Source organism: Euleptes europaea, chromosome 16 (genome assembly GCF_029931775.1).
Source record: "Euleptes europaea isolate rEulEur1 chromosome 16, rEulEur1.hap1, whole genome shotgun sequence".
NCBI classification, from domain to species: Eukaryota; Metazoa; Chordata; class Lepidosauria; order Squamata; family Sphaerodactylidae; genus Euleptes; species Euleptes europaea.
Genome location: NC_079327.1, coordinates 304344 through 322621, shown reverse-complemented (window position 1 = coordinate 322621; position 18278 = coordinate 304344). Strand labels below are relative to the sequence as shown.

The 18278-nt window shown below is 49.7% G+C and overlaps 1 pseudogene; it reads right to left on the bottom strand.

Annotated features, from left to right (window-relative positions):
- Nucleotides 1-11344: 11344 nt before the first annotated feature.
- LOC130488440 (uncharacterized protein K02A2.6-like) lies at nucleotides 11345-15098 on the bottom strand (annotated as a pseudogene).
- Between the last annotated feature and the right edge of the window lie 3180 nt (nucleotides 15099-18278).

The following is an 18278-nucleotide window of genomic DNA, read 5'->3' as shown; positions in this document are numbered from 1 at the left end:
ACTTTTTCACTCTTGGGCCAAGCCAGGCCAGGCTCCCTGATGGAATAGCTTATCTCCATGTTAATCCTCTGTATTGAAACAAGATTAGCACGTGACCTCTAATCCTCATCCCAAACAACTCCATAGAAGACATAGCAATAGGTAAGAGGACACACACAATAAAAACAGGTATTTCTGGGGAGAGGTGGGGGTGGGGATTGTGGCTAAACTTCATAGTGCCAAATGTGAGATTTGTAGCTGTGTAGCTACCCGATGAAAGGGATGTGTGGTTATAACACAGATTCACATTGTGTACCAGTTTGAGAATGGCTGTTGCCACCTAATGGCCCAAAAGCAGAATAGTCTGTTCAGGAAAAAAAAATGCTAAGAGCATGTTGTGTTGAAACTGTGGGCAAATTCAAGCTAGTTTGCAGAAAGCCCAGCTTGCCATCTAAGGCGGCTGGGGGTGGGGGGCGGGGGGAAATAACTGAATTGCTGCTTTAAAAAAAAGTTGGTAGCAATATTTGGCCATAGTAAAATCAAAACCAATATCTATGTCAACTCTTTTATTAGGACCAACCACACTGCAAATGTTCGGGTTCAGAACTCTTCATCAGGTTGGATGTTGCAACAGGCAAACTCATATAGCGGGCGGAGACAGAAAAAAGCCCGTATTTCCGGTCATGATATCGATGCCGTCCTTCCTGCTTAGGATGCTTCGCAGCCTTCCAGGGGCCCGGGGTGTGGCCGGCTGATGACAGGCGTGCTGGGAAGAAGAACCCAAAATGGAAGCCAGCCTCCTTAAAATCTAACTGCCATTAAGTTGCCAAATGTGTCCAGACTCCCAAAAGAATACATAGGTCGCTTAAAAGGCTAAGAAACAAAGGGGGAAAACAGATTATTCCTTATATTAACAATACTGGAGAATAGTTTTAGTTGGTACGCTAAGTGTCAGCATAAGCCAAATGGTGGTAGTATTACATAGTGTGGGTTTCCTGGGGTCCCCCCCCCCTTCAGTTGAATTGTCCCTTTCTCAATTCCAGTATTTCCAAAGGAGTTTTTAACTCCTTTGGAGTTTTTAACTCAGCAGCAATTTCTGGTTTCCGTTCATTTTGGATGCCTAATCCCCAAATTGCCCTGACCTGGATGGCCCAGGCTAGCCTGATCTCGTCAGATCTCAGAAGCTAAGCAGGGTTAGCCCTGGTTAGTATTTGGATGGGAGACCACCAAGGAAGTCCAGGGCTGCTGTGTAGAGGAAGGCACTGGCCAACCACCTCTGTTAGTCTCTTGCCATGAAAACCCCAAAAAGGGGTCGCCATAAGTCGGCTATGACTCGACCACACTTTACACACACACACACACACACACACACACACACACACCGAGACCTCTGAAAAGGTAACTGTGGATATCGATGCTTTGTAAACCTGGGATAATTTAGTAATTTAGCTTCAGATTAGAATGGGCGGAAGAGTGTTAATGAAGGCAAAAACATGCATCCGGTTCAATTGTATTCCCATGTGACCTGTGTGCTTCGGTTCCTTTGCTAACTTCTTCCTATGCTTCTTTTTGTCTTCTGCTCTCTCATCCAATAAACCATGGAAGTCCTTTCAGTTAAAATGGCTGGGGGTGTGGGTGTCTGTGCCTTCCTTGTTAGTCCACTGTTTACCTCCTGAGGCAATACAAGGACCTCATGTTCAGCTTCGATTGAAGGCAAAGTATTTTGCATCTCCATCAAACAGAGCTATGAGTTTGTCTTGATGGCAGATGTCACCTGGGCCTGCTTGAAGCAAGAATTTTTGTGTGTTCAGCTGTCTCCATCATGACAATAGTTACTGCCCAGTAAACATCAGTTATAATCTAGCTTATTAATCATTTCAGATCAGTAAACTGTGACTGCATATTAAGATAAGGACCCAATTGACGGTTCTACTGGATTTGCAAATTTTGTGCTGGGGTGTCTCCCCCCCTCATTCATATCAAGGTTCTTTCAGGTTAACTTTATGACAAAGTGACCTTCAGGATCTCAGAAGACTCAACAGGTGTTCAGCGTGGAATGTGAAAGCTGAAATGTGGCACAAGCTCCCATCTGTTGTGCACTGAAGTCAAGGAAATTGATTCCAAATGTGCGCCGACAGTCCAAGGGGTCTCAGCCATCAGTCTCACATTTAACTTCTCAGCACCGTGCATCCTTGTATCAGATAGCTGCCATTTGTTGGTTTCCCAGACTTAGCCCCTGGTGAGAAAGGCCAACCTAATAGTTAAAAACGAAAACAAAGAACCCAGCCTGATAGCATCTTGGTTTAGAATATGGAGATCTAAAAAAACAAAAAGATAGCACTAGCATATAGATCACAGTAAGTGGTATGTCATTGCTAGGATATTCCACAGAAATGCCTCAGAAGTCAGCTCTGATGAGTCTCCAGAGTTGCAGCTTGAGGACCAGATCTCACACACTTTTATCTTTCCTTCCTCTAAGTAGAATGGCACATATGGGCTGTCTTCTCCACCATTTTACCCTCACAACAACCCAGCTGACCAGCCAACTATCACCCAATGAATGAACTTCATAACTGAGTACGAATGTGAACTTAGGACTCCTTTGTCTTGTCCAGTTTGGCCCTGGCAAGGCCACCTTTGGCAGCGTTCCTCTAGTCTGCGCCCTTTGATTAAAATGGGGTGAGAATGGAGATGCCATAGCTTTCATGCTGAATATATTTGACAGACAAACTCTACTTGTTTGACTTTGTTGCTCAGATGTTAGCCAATCACAGGGTCGTTTAGTTCAACACCAAACAACTTAAAAAGGCTTCCAAACAAGTTTGCATATATTTTTTTCCAAAAATGCATTTGCAAAGACATTAGCATTGCTAAAAACTAATTAGATAAACACTGGATGCTAGGATTTTTTTTTTTTTAAAGAACACAGCTGTGAAGAAATGCCCTCAATCCTAGAATTCACTCCAATAATTCAACTTTTGGGATTGCGCAGTGTTCATGAGTGAAAAGCCTGGCTGCAGACTCATAGCTGTCAGCAAGGAGAGGGTCACGGCCATCAAACCCCAAGCACAGGATGCCATCAGTGCTTACAGATGCTAATGGCTCTGGCCAAAGTAGGACAGTAGGTTTACCAACTCAAACCTTTCTAGAATGTTAACACTTCAAGGGACAGAGACAAGGAGGTAGTGTGGCTCAATGTTAGAGCCTCTGCGTGGGATGCAGAAGATTCGTTCCCCAGTGTCTCCAGCTGAAAGGATTGAGTAGTTAAGTGCTGTGAAAGCTCTCTACCTGAGATCCTGGAGATCCACCCGCAGTTTGACTAGACAATACTGACCTTGATGGGCCAGTGGCCTGATTCAGTATAGGACAGCTTTCATGTGTTCATGGCTAGTTTTCTCTTTCTCTTGAGGCAGTAAGATCGGAACTACCCCAGTGAGGCGACAGACTCCCAAGGGAAGATGATAAATTCCCAGGGCCTGGGAAGGAAGATCTCTCCCATCTTGCTCTTCTCCTTGGATGGGCACAAACCATGAAGGCATAAATCTTCACCTGGGCATTTCACCTTGCCCTTACAGCAAGGGACAATGGGGGAGAAGTCCTCACTCTGAGAACTCAGGTAAAGATGGACTTTCAAATGCTGCAATTTCAAGAATTATTAGCCTATCCTAATTAAACATTTTTTTAGGATAAATGCCAAGCGTAGGCTGATAGAGTTCTGTGTTTTCAACTTTTCTTTGTATCCTTGCTTAGCCTGATGCTTGAACAGGCCTTGTATGGTCTTTTGATTTTTTGTTTGTTGGGTCTTCTTATATTTTGAATGCTCTAAGTTTGATCTCTGTAGACACAAAACGCCCATTCAGCCTTGCTCTCTAAAGAGGGGGGGGGGCAGCAGGGCAACTCACCATCCTTTGAGTGTGATTGATTGAAACTGGGCAAGGGTGGCCACTCGCCCCCTTGCTGGCTGGCAGGTGGTGCCGCTTGCTGGCATCTCTCAATGGCAACACAGGTTGAGAGTGCCGGATGTGCAAATCCGTTCAGCAGGAGAGACTTTTTAATTTGCTTGTGGTATTGAATATTTTGACCATATGGGATTAAATAACGAGAGGTGGATCTACACAGTTTCCCCAGACATTTCAATTGTCATCTGAATGTGTGAACTGATTACCTGTAAAGGCACCCTCTGTATACTCATACAGAGTGAAGCCAGTTGCAGATTTAATCTGCAAAATGGCAGTTCTCTTTGTCATCACCAAGGCATGATTAGCAGCCCTTTCCGACAGCCTTTCCACAGAGCCCAGGGGGGCCAAAGTGCAGCAGGGGTGAAGCCAGGACCGCAAAGGCCCAGCCCCCAAACGGCAAATCCCAAGGCTTTTTCTCAGCCTGCCTTCCTGTAAGTAAATCCAGTAGGTAAATCAGTGAGAGACCTATTTAAGTTTCCCCTTTTGTACCTTCACCTAGCACAAAAGCAGAGCAGCAGTGCTGGAGGAGAAGTTCTTGGGATCACTGGGACTGATTTTGCTGGCAAACTTTCTGAAAATATCATGTCGTGATCATTTATAAGTAATAGAACATGAAGCTTAATGGCTACGGTATCAAAGCAGCATTTACAAAGGGATATTAGATGTTCCACCAATACAACTACCACTTAAAATCTGAAAAAATACCCAGAATGAAATCCCAAAACCAGCAACGCACTCCCAAACATGTAGGATAATTAAACCAGCGCCCTCCCTGAAAGCTGGGCCTGAAATTATTCTGGATTTCTTGATGTGCAGAGTCTCAGCTTTCAGAGAACTGATGGTTATTCCTGGCTGAAATTTGTTTGGGTCCTCCTAAAGACCCAGGAAAAAGTGGTGAGGCTTCAGACTGCCTGGATGCTATCCCTTTCCTTTAACCTTCTGCAGGTGACTCCTTCTTGAAAAAAAAAAAAGGAAACTTCTATGCTAGGGACTCTTAGGAAAGCGACTGAAAACAACATGGCTGGTAGGGTTGCCAACCTCCAGTTACTAGCTGGACATCTACTGCTATTCAGAAGCAGACAACCAAAACGACTGAGATGGGGAAAGGACGGGCAGAAGGAGCGGCGTGTGGATGGAGGGTTGCTGTCAGTGTCCCCCCCCCCCCAATGCCTGGGGCCCCGCCAGCTCAGAGGGGGTCGTGACAGCTGGACTCTATGGCATTATACCCTGTTGAGGTCCCTCCCCTCCCCACACCCGCCCTCCCCAGGCTCCACCCCCAAACAGCCAGGCATTTCCCAAGGGAGAGTTGGCAGTTCTGTCCCCAGTCCCTTTCAAAGGTCTGTTTCAGAGGACTAACTTTTGAGGAAATGCTCGTGCCAAAAGTTTTATTGATTATGACCCCTTTCTAAACTGCCACCAGCAGCAGGCATGAATCTGCGCTGCTTAGCTACTCATTCAGCAGCTTCCTAGAAGTACAGGGGGGGGAGAGAGAGACTGTAACACAGCAGTGGAGAACAACGGAGACGAGGAGTCCGCGATGGGGAGCCGCGTTAGTCTGTCTGTAGCAGGGAGAAAAGAGCCAGAGACCTGTTAGCGCCTTAAAGACTAACAACGTTTCTGGTTCACAAAAGCTCATACCCTGTCGGAGATGACAAATGTTTGAAAACACTGCTACAGGTGGTGAGTAAGAGAAGGGTACCCCAGGCTATTCCCTGGACGGCAGAATATTGTGGAGGTCTTGTTAAGCTATGCATTCTTTCCCTCCCAGGACCCCCCCATCATTCCTTCCTTCAACAGCTGCAAGAGTGGGGGATGGATGAAAAGCAACTCGTCCCCCTGCCCTGTTCAGCCAGCCTTGCCCTGGGCACAGGGGCCAGAGGAGGGCTGGAGGGGAACACGCATGCATGCCCTGAAGGATCCTTGAGCACCCAGAAGCCAAGCAACAGGCAAGGAGGGAACAGATGACAGTATATGGTAAATGAAGAGGAACATCTTTGCTGACCCCCAAACCGATAGACTTGAAAAGTGGTTTTAGAACAGATTCACAACCTCAGTCCAGAACAGAAAAATGGCCCATGCTTCTTGGAAAGATTTTTTGGGGCGGGCGGGGGGGGGAGTGTCTAGGGTTGCCCACCTCCAGGTACTAGCTGGAGATCTCCTGCTATTACAACTGATCTCCTGCCAATAGAGATCAGTTCACCTGGGGAAAATGGCCCCTTTGGCTATTGGAATCTATGGCATTGAAGTCCCTCCCCTCCTCAGGCTCTGCCCCCAAAACCTCCTGCTAGTGGCAAAGAGGGACCTGGCAAAGAGGGACCTAGGAGTGTCAGAGCCCTGGGGGAGAAGGAGGGCAGCAGTCCAACTGCAGAGCTGAGGAAAGAGCCAGCTGGGCCCAGAGATAGACCCTTGGTAGTTTTCTTCTGCTACCTGTAAAACCTAAATGTTATTTTAAAAAAAGACTGCCTCAGGTCAGTAGACCCAACCTTGCATGTGCGTGTGTGTGCACACGTGTACATGGGTGAGTCCAGAGGCCGGGGTCCCCATCTCTAGATGAGAGGATGAGCTTACAGAGCAGCTGGTTTATGCGCCTCACCCACTCAAAGTATCTTGATTGTTGCACCTTGATTGTTCAGCACACACAAAACAGATACTGGGACAAATCTACTAAAATGGGAAGGATACTTTGACCAACAAAATTTTACTGGAGGATCCTGGAGTCTTTGTTCACTCCTCCCCCCACCCCCAAATGGTACAGTTTGCACACAGCGAGCAGAGCGCAGAGGGGAAGGGACAGGTGTCAGGCTGGGGAAATGCTTCACTGATCCCCCCCCCCCACAGGGTTTACAGGAGACCATGGCAGGTGGCAAAGGTGCAACATCTGTACGTTGGTTGCTTTCTCTCCCCCTCCCAGCTGGGATGTGGACACGCTCTGCTCATCTCCGCCTAAGGGCATTTTTGGTTTTCCTGTAACCTTGAAGCCGGGCAGGTCTATTCAGCCATCAAACACACTCATCTGTCCACGAGGGCAATTCAGAAACCTTCCGTTTTAGGAGTTAAAGCGCTGGTTTGTTGTTTGTTGCCATTTTCCCCACTCCTCACTTTTCCCAGCACTGTTTTCAGAACATAAGAAGAGGCCTTTCCTTGATGTCGCCTCCTAGAACTGGTACTTGGAGGCCTCCTGCCTCTGAATGCGGACATTCCTTTTAGTAACTATGGTGAGTGGGCCACAAATGGACTTTACCTCCATGATGTTAAGACGGACCTTGTGCTCTGCTTGCTGGTTGTGATCAGGAAACCAGCCATTCACGGAGCTCTTCAGATACATATGAATACATTTAGTTGGGTCCATTTATATGATTAAATACATGGACCCCAGCCAGGTTCGAATCCCCCTGCTCTGCCATGGGAGCTCGCTGGGTGACCCTGGGCCAGCAGCCCCCTTTCAGCCTCGACCCTGGCAAGGTATTGGGTGGGAGACCACTGGAGACAGAGCCCCATCTCCATGTAGTAGCACAACCACGCTTTTCTGGGTTCAGCCAGTAAAGGAATGTTGTGGTTTTCTCCAGCTGCTGGCCAAGGCCAGCTCTAGCCCTGCAAACAACATGTTTAGACTGAACTCTGTGGGAATGTCGGCAGAATCTTACCTCCCTGACAGCTCCTGGGAGGGGGGTTGCCATGGCATCCAGATCTACCCCGATTTGCCCTGTGCTCTTTCATATATGCCCTGTACTGTGCTTGTAGTTTTCATTAGTGTCCATTTGATTCTTAGCTTCTGTTAACCTGTGGATTTTTCCAATAAATCAACTCTCTTTGGACTGCTTGTCTGTGGATGTCTGTTTATGGGATTATCACGGGACTAGAGCTCACACATGAGGAAAGTTAAACAAAGCCTTATTGAATAGAACATTTTAGAAAAAGGATTTTAAAAATACAAGTTACAGTTCTGTAGCAATATAGCAGCATAAAATAACAAAGCTAACTCACTAAATACTTACTGGAAATCCTACACAGCATAAATGTTACTTGAGGTCTGAGATCTCTAGAGCAAAATACGAAGTCTTTCTGGCAGTGTGCTGAGAAGGAAGGGGTGGGGAGAGGGTAAACGAAAGGGAAATGTGACTTCTGAATAGCTTCTTCTTATGGAAAAGCTGACCGTGTCCAGATGACCAATCATCGGGCTGACCTCATGGACGCTTCTAGGTGCGGAGAGCAGGTTGACCCCCCTCTCAACCAGACATTCCAGGGAATGAGCAAAGAAGCCCCTCCCAACCAGAGGTTCCCAGCTAAACGGTTGGACTAATTAACTCGCCCTGAGAAAATGTCCTTGGGAAGAAGCTCACTGATCAGGAGGCACCTGTGAGAGACAAACAGTTAGGCTTTGGTGGGAAATTGCAGCCAAGATGGAGATTGCCTTGACAAGACCGCCAAGGAATACCCGGGGCTCGACATGGAGGCAGGGCAACGGCAGAACCACCTCTGGACGTCTCATGCCTGGAAAACCCCACCTGGGGTTTGCTATAAGTTTTTTGTGACTTGACAGCAAATACGTATAGGATGCTTTTCTTCCACATCCCTGTGTTGCCTCCGCCCCCAGCTGTTAAAAGGCACACAGTTAATTGGGGGAGGGGGATCCATTCAAGAGTTTTGAGTTATGAGATACTATTTAGATTAATCTTTGGTTTCTGCCCATGAACCCAGATAACCTTGTGATCAGTTCTTGTGATCACTTCTGAAACAGATGCTGGTTACTGCTCTGGTGAGAAAAGCAGGCAATACAATGCACAGGTCTGCCAGGGAAGAAGAAGTACAACAGGAACAGCAATAATAACAATACACGTAAACAAATTATTGCATCTTCATTGCATTGTTAGTACAACTCCTAACATGGAGTTGAAGTGGTGGGTAAAGCTCAATGTGGCCTGTGGCCAGCTGTTATTAACGGCATCAGGAAGTGGAGTGAGGGAACTCCAAGCTGACCTGCAGTTCTTTGATCCTCTGATGAAACAAAATGTATGAAATCAGCATTTGGATTTTCAACTCGTAGGTTATGATTCTGGTACCATCTGCAGCCCAGGAAGAGAAGAAATTTGGTCCCCAGCTGCTGCCGCGCAGCAGCGACTCAATGGCAGCACCATACCTAGCTGAACACTGCCCCCTGCTGCCTAGTTAGAGGTGTGGCAGGGAGGGAGACATTTCTCAGGTAGACGGCTTAACTGGTCAGAGTTTAAACTAGTGTTTGAATGCTGGTCACTTGTTAAAAACATAGGAGTCCTGCCTGAGGAGGGGGGGGGGGGTTTCTGAAGGGCAGCTGTCAACCTTGTGATCAAAAAGTACCATGGATAGAAGGCCAGCCCTGACTTGGATGGCCCAAACTAGCATGATCTCAGAAGCTAAGCAGGGTTGGCCCTGCTTAGTCGTTGGATGGGAGACCACCAAGGAAGAAGTCCAGGGTTGCTACACAGAGGCAGGCGATGGCAAACCACCTCTGAACATCTCTTGCCTTGAAAGTCTTAAGTCAGCTGCGGCTTGACAGCCCCTAACCCTAACACCAACACCAACCCTAACACCAACACCACCACAGGAGTGGGAACTGAGACTGGATGCCACACAGACAACATGAATGTGTGACGCTGCCAGACCAGGATAGATTCACATGGATTTTTGAATAGGGAGAGGCTTAATAAGGAAGAACATTGAGGTCTTGCCATTCTAAGTAGTGGTTAAGAGCAGTGGTTTGGAGCAGTGTAGTCTGACCTGGAGAACCGGGTTTGATTCCCCACTCCTCCACATGAACGGCGGCGGAGGCTAATCTGGTGAACTGGATTTGTTTCCCCACTCCTGCACACGAAGCCAGCTGGGTGACCTTGGGCTAGTCACAGCTCTCTCAGCCCCACCCACCTCACAGGGTGTCTGTTGTGGGGAGGGGGAGGGAAGGCGATTGTAAGCCGGTTTGATTCTGCCTTAAGTGGCAGAGAAAGTTGGCATGTAAAAACCAATTCTTCTTCTAAACTGGTAGTCATGTTATGTCTGTATAAAGCAGGGATGAAGGTGTGGGCTCATTTCATCTGCATGCATCCCCCACACATGGGCCCAGTTTAGTATCCATCCCCATGATCAAGAATGTAAAAAAAAAATAAAAAAAGGCACCATTGCTGGGCCGTTTCCACATGAGAGATTTGTCCTGGGTTCAGCACTTTTAGGAAGTTGGGTTTTTAACCTGCCACCCAGGTTTTTCCCTTGATTTTACTACAATCTTTCATAAACCTGCTTTGCTGTGGTCTATTTATTTATTCCCTGGCAGACAGCATTATGTTCTGGCCCCCCTTCTTTTCAACCTTGACATTAATGACATCATTAAGAGGCTCTCAGGTTCTGACCTCTTCCCCCTTCGCCTTGGCTCACAGAAAATACCAGTCCTTCTGTATGCTGAAGACGTAGTCTTGCCATCTCTAACCCGTATTGGTTTGAGATGGTCACTGTCTAGACTCAGTGACTATTGTAAAGAAGAACTGCTAAATATTAATTACTCTTAGACCTAAGACCTTCGGAAAACGGCAGTGTATTTCCAGATGGTCCATAGATGATTTCCCAGTTGACCAATGCTGAACCTTCACATATCTGGGTATCACATTTAGTGACATACTTTCTTGGAAGGCCCACCTAGAAATTGTAAAAGCACCAGCTCGCCAGACAATGGGGGCCACCTTAAAATTTTATTGTACCAAAGGGGGTTTCCTGATACATCCAGGTATAAAGCTCATTCAGAGCAAGGTAATCACTCAACTTTTATAATAGCATTGAGGTTTGGGAATGGAATGATGCTCTGATAGCTAAGTTGGAGAGAATCCAAAATCTCTTTTTGAAAAAGAACCTAGGACTACCCTAAAACACTCCAGCCACTTTGCTGAGAGCAGAATTAGGTCTTCCTTCCCTTTGGGCAAGCGCACAGAACACCCTGTTTAATTACTGGCATAAACTGAACAAAGAGCTTCAGCACAAGATGGTCAATTGTTTACAATAAAATCCTTCAATTATATTGTTAAGTCCGCGTGGGGAGGACACACGAGGTCGAGACGGAGTTCCAACAACGTTTTATTGTAGTGAAGAACTGAACTGGGCATACAGTGGAAATGGCCCCGCTTATATGCTACCCTGGCCGCCCACAGCCACTTCCCCCCTGATCCGTGATAGGGGGTAACAACCCCGGGTACCAATGGTGCGTGCCAGCTTAGGACTAATGGCGCTTGCCGGCAGGGGGCCAATCGCGTGTGCAGGGTTTAGGATCCTTCATCCAAGACTCAAGCTCCTCCGTTCCCCTGCCTGTCTGCCAACTATGTACATACACAACACCCCTCCCCCCTTAGTCTTGACACTCATGAGCACACATAGTCCTTAAGGTGGCTGGGTCACGATCTAGCGCGCTGGGAGCGGCGAGGTGCAGGAACGGGGGTTTCTGACTGCTCGGCGGCTGCGGGGCTGCCCTGTTGCTCGGGGGCGGGGAGGTTGTCCTCCACTCCGTCTCCAGGCGGCGCAGCCTCGTTCAGCGGTATCGGCCAGTTGGGTGCTGTGGACTCCGTTGCTTCTGTGAGCACGGGATCTGCGGTGCTGGTTTCCAAAGCCGGTTCCGGGGCGGCTGCGTGGTTGGGCAAGTCAGCCGGGCAGCGGCGCAGCTGGTTGATGTGTCGCCACAGGACTCGCCCGTCCGGAGTGGCGACCCGGTAGGAGACCGGCCCTGTTGCTTCCTGGACCATGGCTGGGATCCAGGCTGGGCCCGTGCCATAGTTCCTGGCGTAGACCGGGTTTTCTTGCTCTACCATTCTCAGAGCTGCGGGGCTGAGTTGGCAGGGCTTCTCTGGCGTGAAGTCAGGGTGTAGGCGGTCGAGAAGTATTTTCGGCCGGTGACCCATCAGGAGTTCCGTGGGGTGGAGTGGGGGATGATGTGCTGGTTTAGCAAGAAGTTGGCTAGCCACACATCCCAGTCCCCATGAATGATGCGATGCAACACGTCCTTTGTTGTGCGGACCATGCGCTCCGCTTGGCCGTTGGTAGAGGGGTGGAAGGGTGCCGAAGTTACATGGCGGATCAGATTCCTCGCCATGAATTCCTGGAACTCGGCAGACGTGAACTGTGGCCCGTTGTCGGAGACGATGGTGTCCAGCAGGCCGTGGGTGGCGAAGAGCCGGCGCAGCTCCCAGATGACGGTCCGCAAGGTCAGGGATGTCACGGCTACGACTTCCAGCCATTTCGAGTAAGCATCCACAACGACCAGGAAAGTCTTGCCTTGGAATGGTCCTGCAAAATCGATGTGTAGACGGGACCAGGGGGCGTGTGTGGATTCCCACCGCTAGACCTGGGCGCGTGGCATCTCGGGCTGGGACTCCTGGCAGGGCTGGCAACGGCTCACCCATTCCTCTATTGCAGCATCGATGCCCAGCCACCAAACATAGCTGCGTGCCAGCGCCTTCATGCAGACGATGCCTGGGTGGCTGGCGTGCAGTGCCTCCAGTATTCATGAGCGCAGTTTGGCCGGTATGACGACGCAGCTTCCCCACAGCAGGCACCCTTTGTGCAGTGAGAGTTCATGCTGCTGGCTCACAAATGGTGTGAACTCCTCCCCGGGCTGAGCCGCCGGCCAACCCTTCCCCACCCAGTTGAGGACACGGGCGAGGGTGCAATCCTTCGCAGTAATGGCGGCGAAATCCGAGGCTTGCAGGGGTGGCTCCGGCAGAGACTCAAAGAACATCACGTTGTAAGCCGGGGCAGGGTTGGGGTCAGACCCCTCGAGCGGCAGGCGGCTGAGGGCATCTGCGTGGTCGATGGACTTCTCTGGCCGATGCAATAGGTGAAAGTCATATGCATTCAGGAAAATAGACCAGCGGAGCATCCGGGGTGACAGAATCTGTGGCGTTTGTCGGTTTGGGATGAAGAGGCCCAGCAGCGTCTTGTGATCAGTGACGATCTCGAAGGGGCGGCCGTAGACGTAGTCATGGAACTTTTTAACCCCGGCCACGACGGCGAGGGCCTCCTGGTCTATCTGGGCGTAGTTGCGCTCGGTGGGAGTCCGGGAATAAAATGCAATCGGGGCCTCCTGCCTGTCTGGCATCTGGTGGTGCAAGACTGCGCCGATGCCATAGGGGGAGGCATTGCATGTGAGGACCACCGGCAGTCACTCATCGAAGTGAACGAGCATACTGGACGAGGACAGAAGGCCCTTGGCGGCCTCGAAAGTTCTTTGTGCGGCTTTCGCCATGACCACGGAGTGGCCTTGTCGAGCAGGCGGTGGAGGGGCTTTGCAACCGATGCCTTGTTGGGTAGGAAGGCGTGGTAAAAGTTCAATAGTCCCAAGAACGCCTGGAGCTCCTGCTTGCACTGGGGAGGTGGGGCGCCGTGGATGGCCGCAAATTTGGCCAGGGTTGGGTGGATGCCGTCAGCGTCTATCAGGTAGCCCAGGAACTCCACCTGAGGAAGGCTGAGCTGGCACTTCTCCCGCTTCATGGTGAGGCCGGCGTCCCGGAACCTGCAGAACACCCCACGGACTCGTTTGAGGCGGTCCCCTTCGGAGGCGGCCGCGATCAGGATGTCGTCAAAATATGGGACGACACCAGGAAGGCCCTTTAGGAGATCCTCCATGAGGTTTTGGAAGATGCCGTGCGCCGTGTTGACCCTGAACTGCAGTCGTTTCACCCTGAAGGTGCCCCGGTGGATGACGATCGTCTGGGTGTCCGCTGAGTCGGTGTCGATGGGCAGCTGTTGATATGCTTGCGCCAGGTCGAGCTTAGCGAACACCCGGCCGCCGGCGAGGGACACCAGGAGGTGGCTCACCACAGGCAGCATAATCCTAAATCTATTGTTTAAAGGATATAAGAATTGGGTATGCGTGACTCTGAAGTGCCTTGTTAATGGTGCACTTACAGTCCGCACAGATCCGGACATCACCGTTGGGTTTCAGCGGTGTGACGATCGGGGTCTCCCATCGTGTGCTCGGGACCAGTTCCAGGATGCCCTGGGAGACAAGGTGGTCCAACTCGGCATCGATCCTGTCTTTCAAGGTGAAGGGGACGCGGCGGGGCTTGAGGCAGGTGGGGGTGGCGGCGGGGTCAATGAGCAGGCGGACGGGAGGGCCTTTATAGTACCCCAGCAAGCCTCTCCAAACATCCTCGAATTCGGTCCAGACGGCATTGAGCTGTGCCTGGTCGATGTGGTTTACACCCATGAGGTGGATACCCAGTGCGGGGAACCACTCAAGTCCCAGGAGGCTAGCACGAGGACCCTCCACGACAACAAGGCGTAGGCAGCTCTCGAAGTGCTTGTGGTGGATGGTCATGAAGGCGACGTCCTGAACCAGCACCCGGCGGCGCTGATAGTTGGAGATGGCGATCTCTGACGGCTGCAGCTTGGGAAGGGTCGTTCGGGCGGCCAAGGCACGATAGGTGTCCACCGAGACAATTGAGAGCGCAGACCCGGAGTTGACCTCCATAACACACGGGGCACCCTCGATGGAGACGGTGATGGAGACATTCCGGGCGCCGTGGACCTTGTGAAGCTCGATGCTGTGCAGCAGGTCGTTGTGGTGGCAACGGCAGGACATGGTGCGGCCCTCGGTGGTGAGCTTGTGGACAGGCTGGGCGGCTCTGTCTTTCTTTCCTGGGGCCGCCAACTGACCCTTCTTGGCAGAGCAGCAGACTTTAGTGATGTGGCCGCTTTGGCCGCATCCACGGCAGACGGCGTTGCGAAAGCGGCACGTGCGATGGTCGTGCTGGTCCCTGCAGCTGCCGCATGGGTGAGCCGTTGGGCCCCGTGACCAGTGCCCCTGGACGGCCATTTTGTAGGTCTCAGCCTCGCTTCCTTGTCGCTGGTGCTCCTGTAGTGGACGGTCGCTGGCGGCGGTGGAGGAGGTGCAGTGCCCCGGGTGGCCCCCCGGTTGGCTCTGGTGGAGGCCTCAGCAGCGGCAGCCTCCTCGATGGCCGTTGAGTGGGTGATGTTCTTTCTGGCGATGAGACGGCGGCGCACCTTCTCGTTCCTGAGGCCGAAGATGAACCGGTCGAGCAGGGCATCGTTGAGGTTCGGGAACTCGCAAAACTGGGCCGTCTGGCATAGGGCGGCGAGGTAGTTGGCGGCGGACTCACCCAGCTCCTGGTCTCGGAGGTGGTTCCAAGCCATGAACATTTTTTTTCTGTCACTATATTTTCAGTCAGATTCCAGACAACTCTGAACGTCAATTTTTTAAAAAATGTAATACATATAGTATTCTGTCAAGATCCTAAGGATTAGAGAAACACACCCCTTGAGATTTAAATTGTTACTAAAATTCAACTTTTCCTTTCCTTTCTCTTAGAAGCTCCTTGATTCATAAATCATGAGCAGCATAATTCTAAATCTATTGTTTAAAAGATATAAGGATTGAGATAAAGTATGCCACTGCCAATGTAAACTTAGATCACAGTCACTTAAGAAATAGGGTATTAACTCAGACACAGAGGTACTAGTCCAATCTGTTATAAGAGGAATAATCTATCTTGATCTTAGATCCTCATATGAACGACGTTCCAGGAGCATGTGTGCTAGAGAATCAATAAAACCAGAAAAACACGGGCAGGTTCTTTCCGAATATGGTAGGTTCGTGTATCTACCTTACATAACCATAGAAGAGCTAGCTTTAGTTTAGCAAGAAAAAAACACTCTTAAGAAATGAGGAGTTGTCAAGAAATAGATATAAGCAGACAAGCAATGTGGGGGAAGAATTCCAAAGAACTGAGATGAGCAAACGCAATGAGCACAAAATGTATCTTTTAACAATGCTTGACTGCAACCCAGTTTTATAGGGGTTTTTTTTTTTAAAAAAAAAAATTTGGCCCAATGCAATAAAATTAACTTGAACATGTAGTGCAAAGAGGAAGAGACGGGGATAGGAGACGGTGCTCCAGTGACTTGTTTCTAAAGAACCTTTTGATTGCTTCAGGTCCTTGCTATCAAAGCCAGAACAGTATCTGAAGCATCAACAGCATCGATTTCAGAGGTCTGCTGTCAGTGAGGCCCATCAAAGTCCTTGTGGTGCTGACAGGCACTGCAAATGCCCCAGGCTAAGGGTGCAGATAGGAAAAACTCTGGTGACTCAGTGGTCTTGGAGCACTAGATGGCACTAGAGAACGTTTCTGACGCCCACCTCAGCTATAGAGACCTTCTCTAGGGCGGTGGCAGCGTAATATGTTTTTCATTTTGATAGCTGTCTGAAAATAAATACCTGATGTCCCTCAAATACAATCTCATTGTCCTTTGATTTTGTAGTCCATCCTTACTACTCTGTTTCACTGCATACATTGTACTGTATTTTGTTATTCACATAGTAAGCTGCCTTGAGTTCCTATAAGGTAGAAAGGTGGCTAACAAAAAGGGTGAGATTCGCTCTGAGTCTGTGCTGGGCGCTGATGTTTGAGGCATCCTTTTCATATATTTAAACACACAAATTCTGGCTTTAAAAAATTAGGTTCTGGAGACTCTAAGGGGAAAATAATAATGATAACATTACAAACTGTGGTGAAAAAGAACGGTGAAGTGGAAGAGATTTCTGTTCCCAGTCAAAGGGCGAAAACACCACTGTCGCTTTAGCCTCCTTTATTCCCTGTTTCAGCCAGGATTCAGCCAGGATCGAACACACGTTGGGCAAAACACATGCGTTGGATCCTGGCTGAATCCTGGCTGAAACAGGGAATTAAGGAGGCTAAAGCGACTGTGGCGTTTTCACCCTAAAGCTTTCTAATGGTGCCACCCTAAGCAGACCAGCCATGCAACTCTGCTTCTAAACCCATTGCACTAAAGACCTGAGATAGATGGTATATAATCTTTACTCACTCGGTAAAATATAATCTGGGGAAAAAACTCTGAATGAGTCCACACTCTCCCCCTCCGCCCCCACAGAAGCTACCAAGTAATCCGTTCTCCTGTCTTCGGGCTCTGGCATTCAGTTGAATGCCATCTGTCAGCAATGCTGATTCTATGACCCTAGGCAGTTTATGAGAGGGAGGGTACCTTGGCCATCTTCAGGGCATGGCGTAGGGGGTCACTGGGTGTGTGTGGGGGGAGGTAGTTGTGAATTTCCTGCATAGTGCAGGGGGTTGGACTAGATGACCCTGGTGGTCCCTTCCAACTCTTTTATGATTCTATGCAACAAACCTCCTGGCTTCTGGCCAGAGTCACGTGTCTCCCATTTTCTTCTCCCCCATCCACAGGACAGTAGCTGAGAGTGCAACCCTAAAGCCATTCTGGAAACTGCTTAGGATGGCAACTGAACTCCTCTCCCAGCACAACACTGAGATATGTTGTGTGTGTGTGTGTGTGTGTGTGTGTGTGTGTTAAGTTCCATCAAGTCACTTCCAACCTATGGCGCCCTATGAATCAATGTCTTCCAGAAAGAATATCCTCTTGTTAACAGCCTTGCTCAGGTCTTGCAAACTGATGGCCGTGGCTTCCTTGAGGGAGTCCATCCTGATCCATCTCATGTTGGGCCTTCCTCTTTCCCTGCTGCCTTCCACTTTCCCTAGCAGTACTGTTGTTTTCTAGTGACTCCTGTCTTCTCAGAATGTGACCAAACTACGATAGCCTGTCTGATGAATATGCTGGTGAATCTCCAGCAACGACAACACCAGAAACGGGTGGTGCCAGGAGCATGGGGCCAGGGAAGAGCAGGACTTGGCTGGCATCCCAAGCCCAATCAGCCCAGGTCCTGCAATAAGCACCGGCACAACATGAGGTGTGGTGAAAGGTGTGGTGAAATTTAATCAAATAGACGTCTAGTTGCCTCTTAAGTGCCAGAACAACTGAATTCCAACATAGGGTTTTGTGGTCTAGAGAGAGCTCCCTTCTTCAGATACAGATGAGATGCCGCTAGATTCATGATTATTTGGGCTGCAGAAGATGTAACACGCCTGCCTTTTAGATCTATCAAACAGGGATTGGTTCCCACACCCTGCTTCTTGCTGCCCTCAGCTGTGTTCAGAATGGAACTCGCCCTGGCAGGGTGCTGAGGGGGTGCTCCCTCCAACCTAGGCACATACGTGACCTAACAAAGAGGGTAGGCGGGCTACGCTGGGTTCACGACTTCTCCTGCTGTCTAGTGGTGTGATTAACCACGGAGGCTGCTTTTAGGGACTGAGCATGGAGCACAAAGGTTTCTGGGGCCAATCACAGCAGGCCTCAGTAACTCACCTCGTGAATCCCAAGAAGGGATGGCTACGTGAGGATGTGCCGGGTAAAATGATTGGTGTTGGGGTGGGCAATCCCCATGAGCAGCTCATCCCAAGTGATAATGGGGTGTGAGGGTGCCCCCTGCTCAGCAGCACCTGG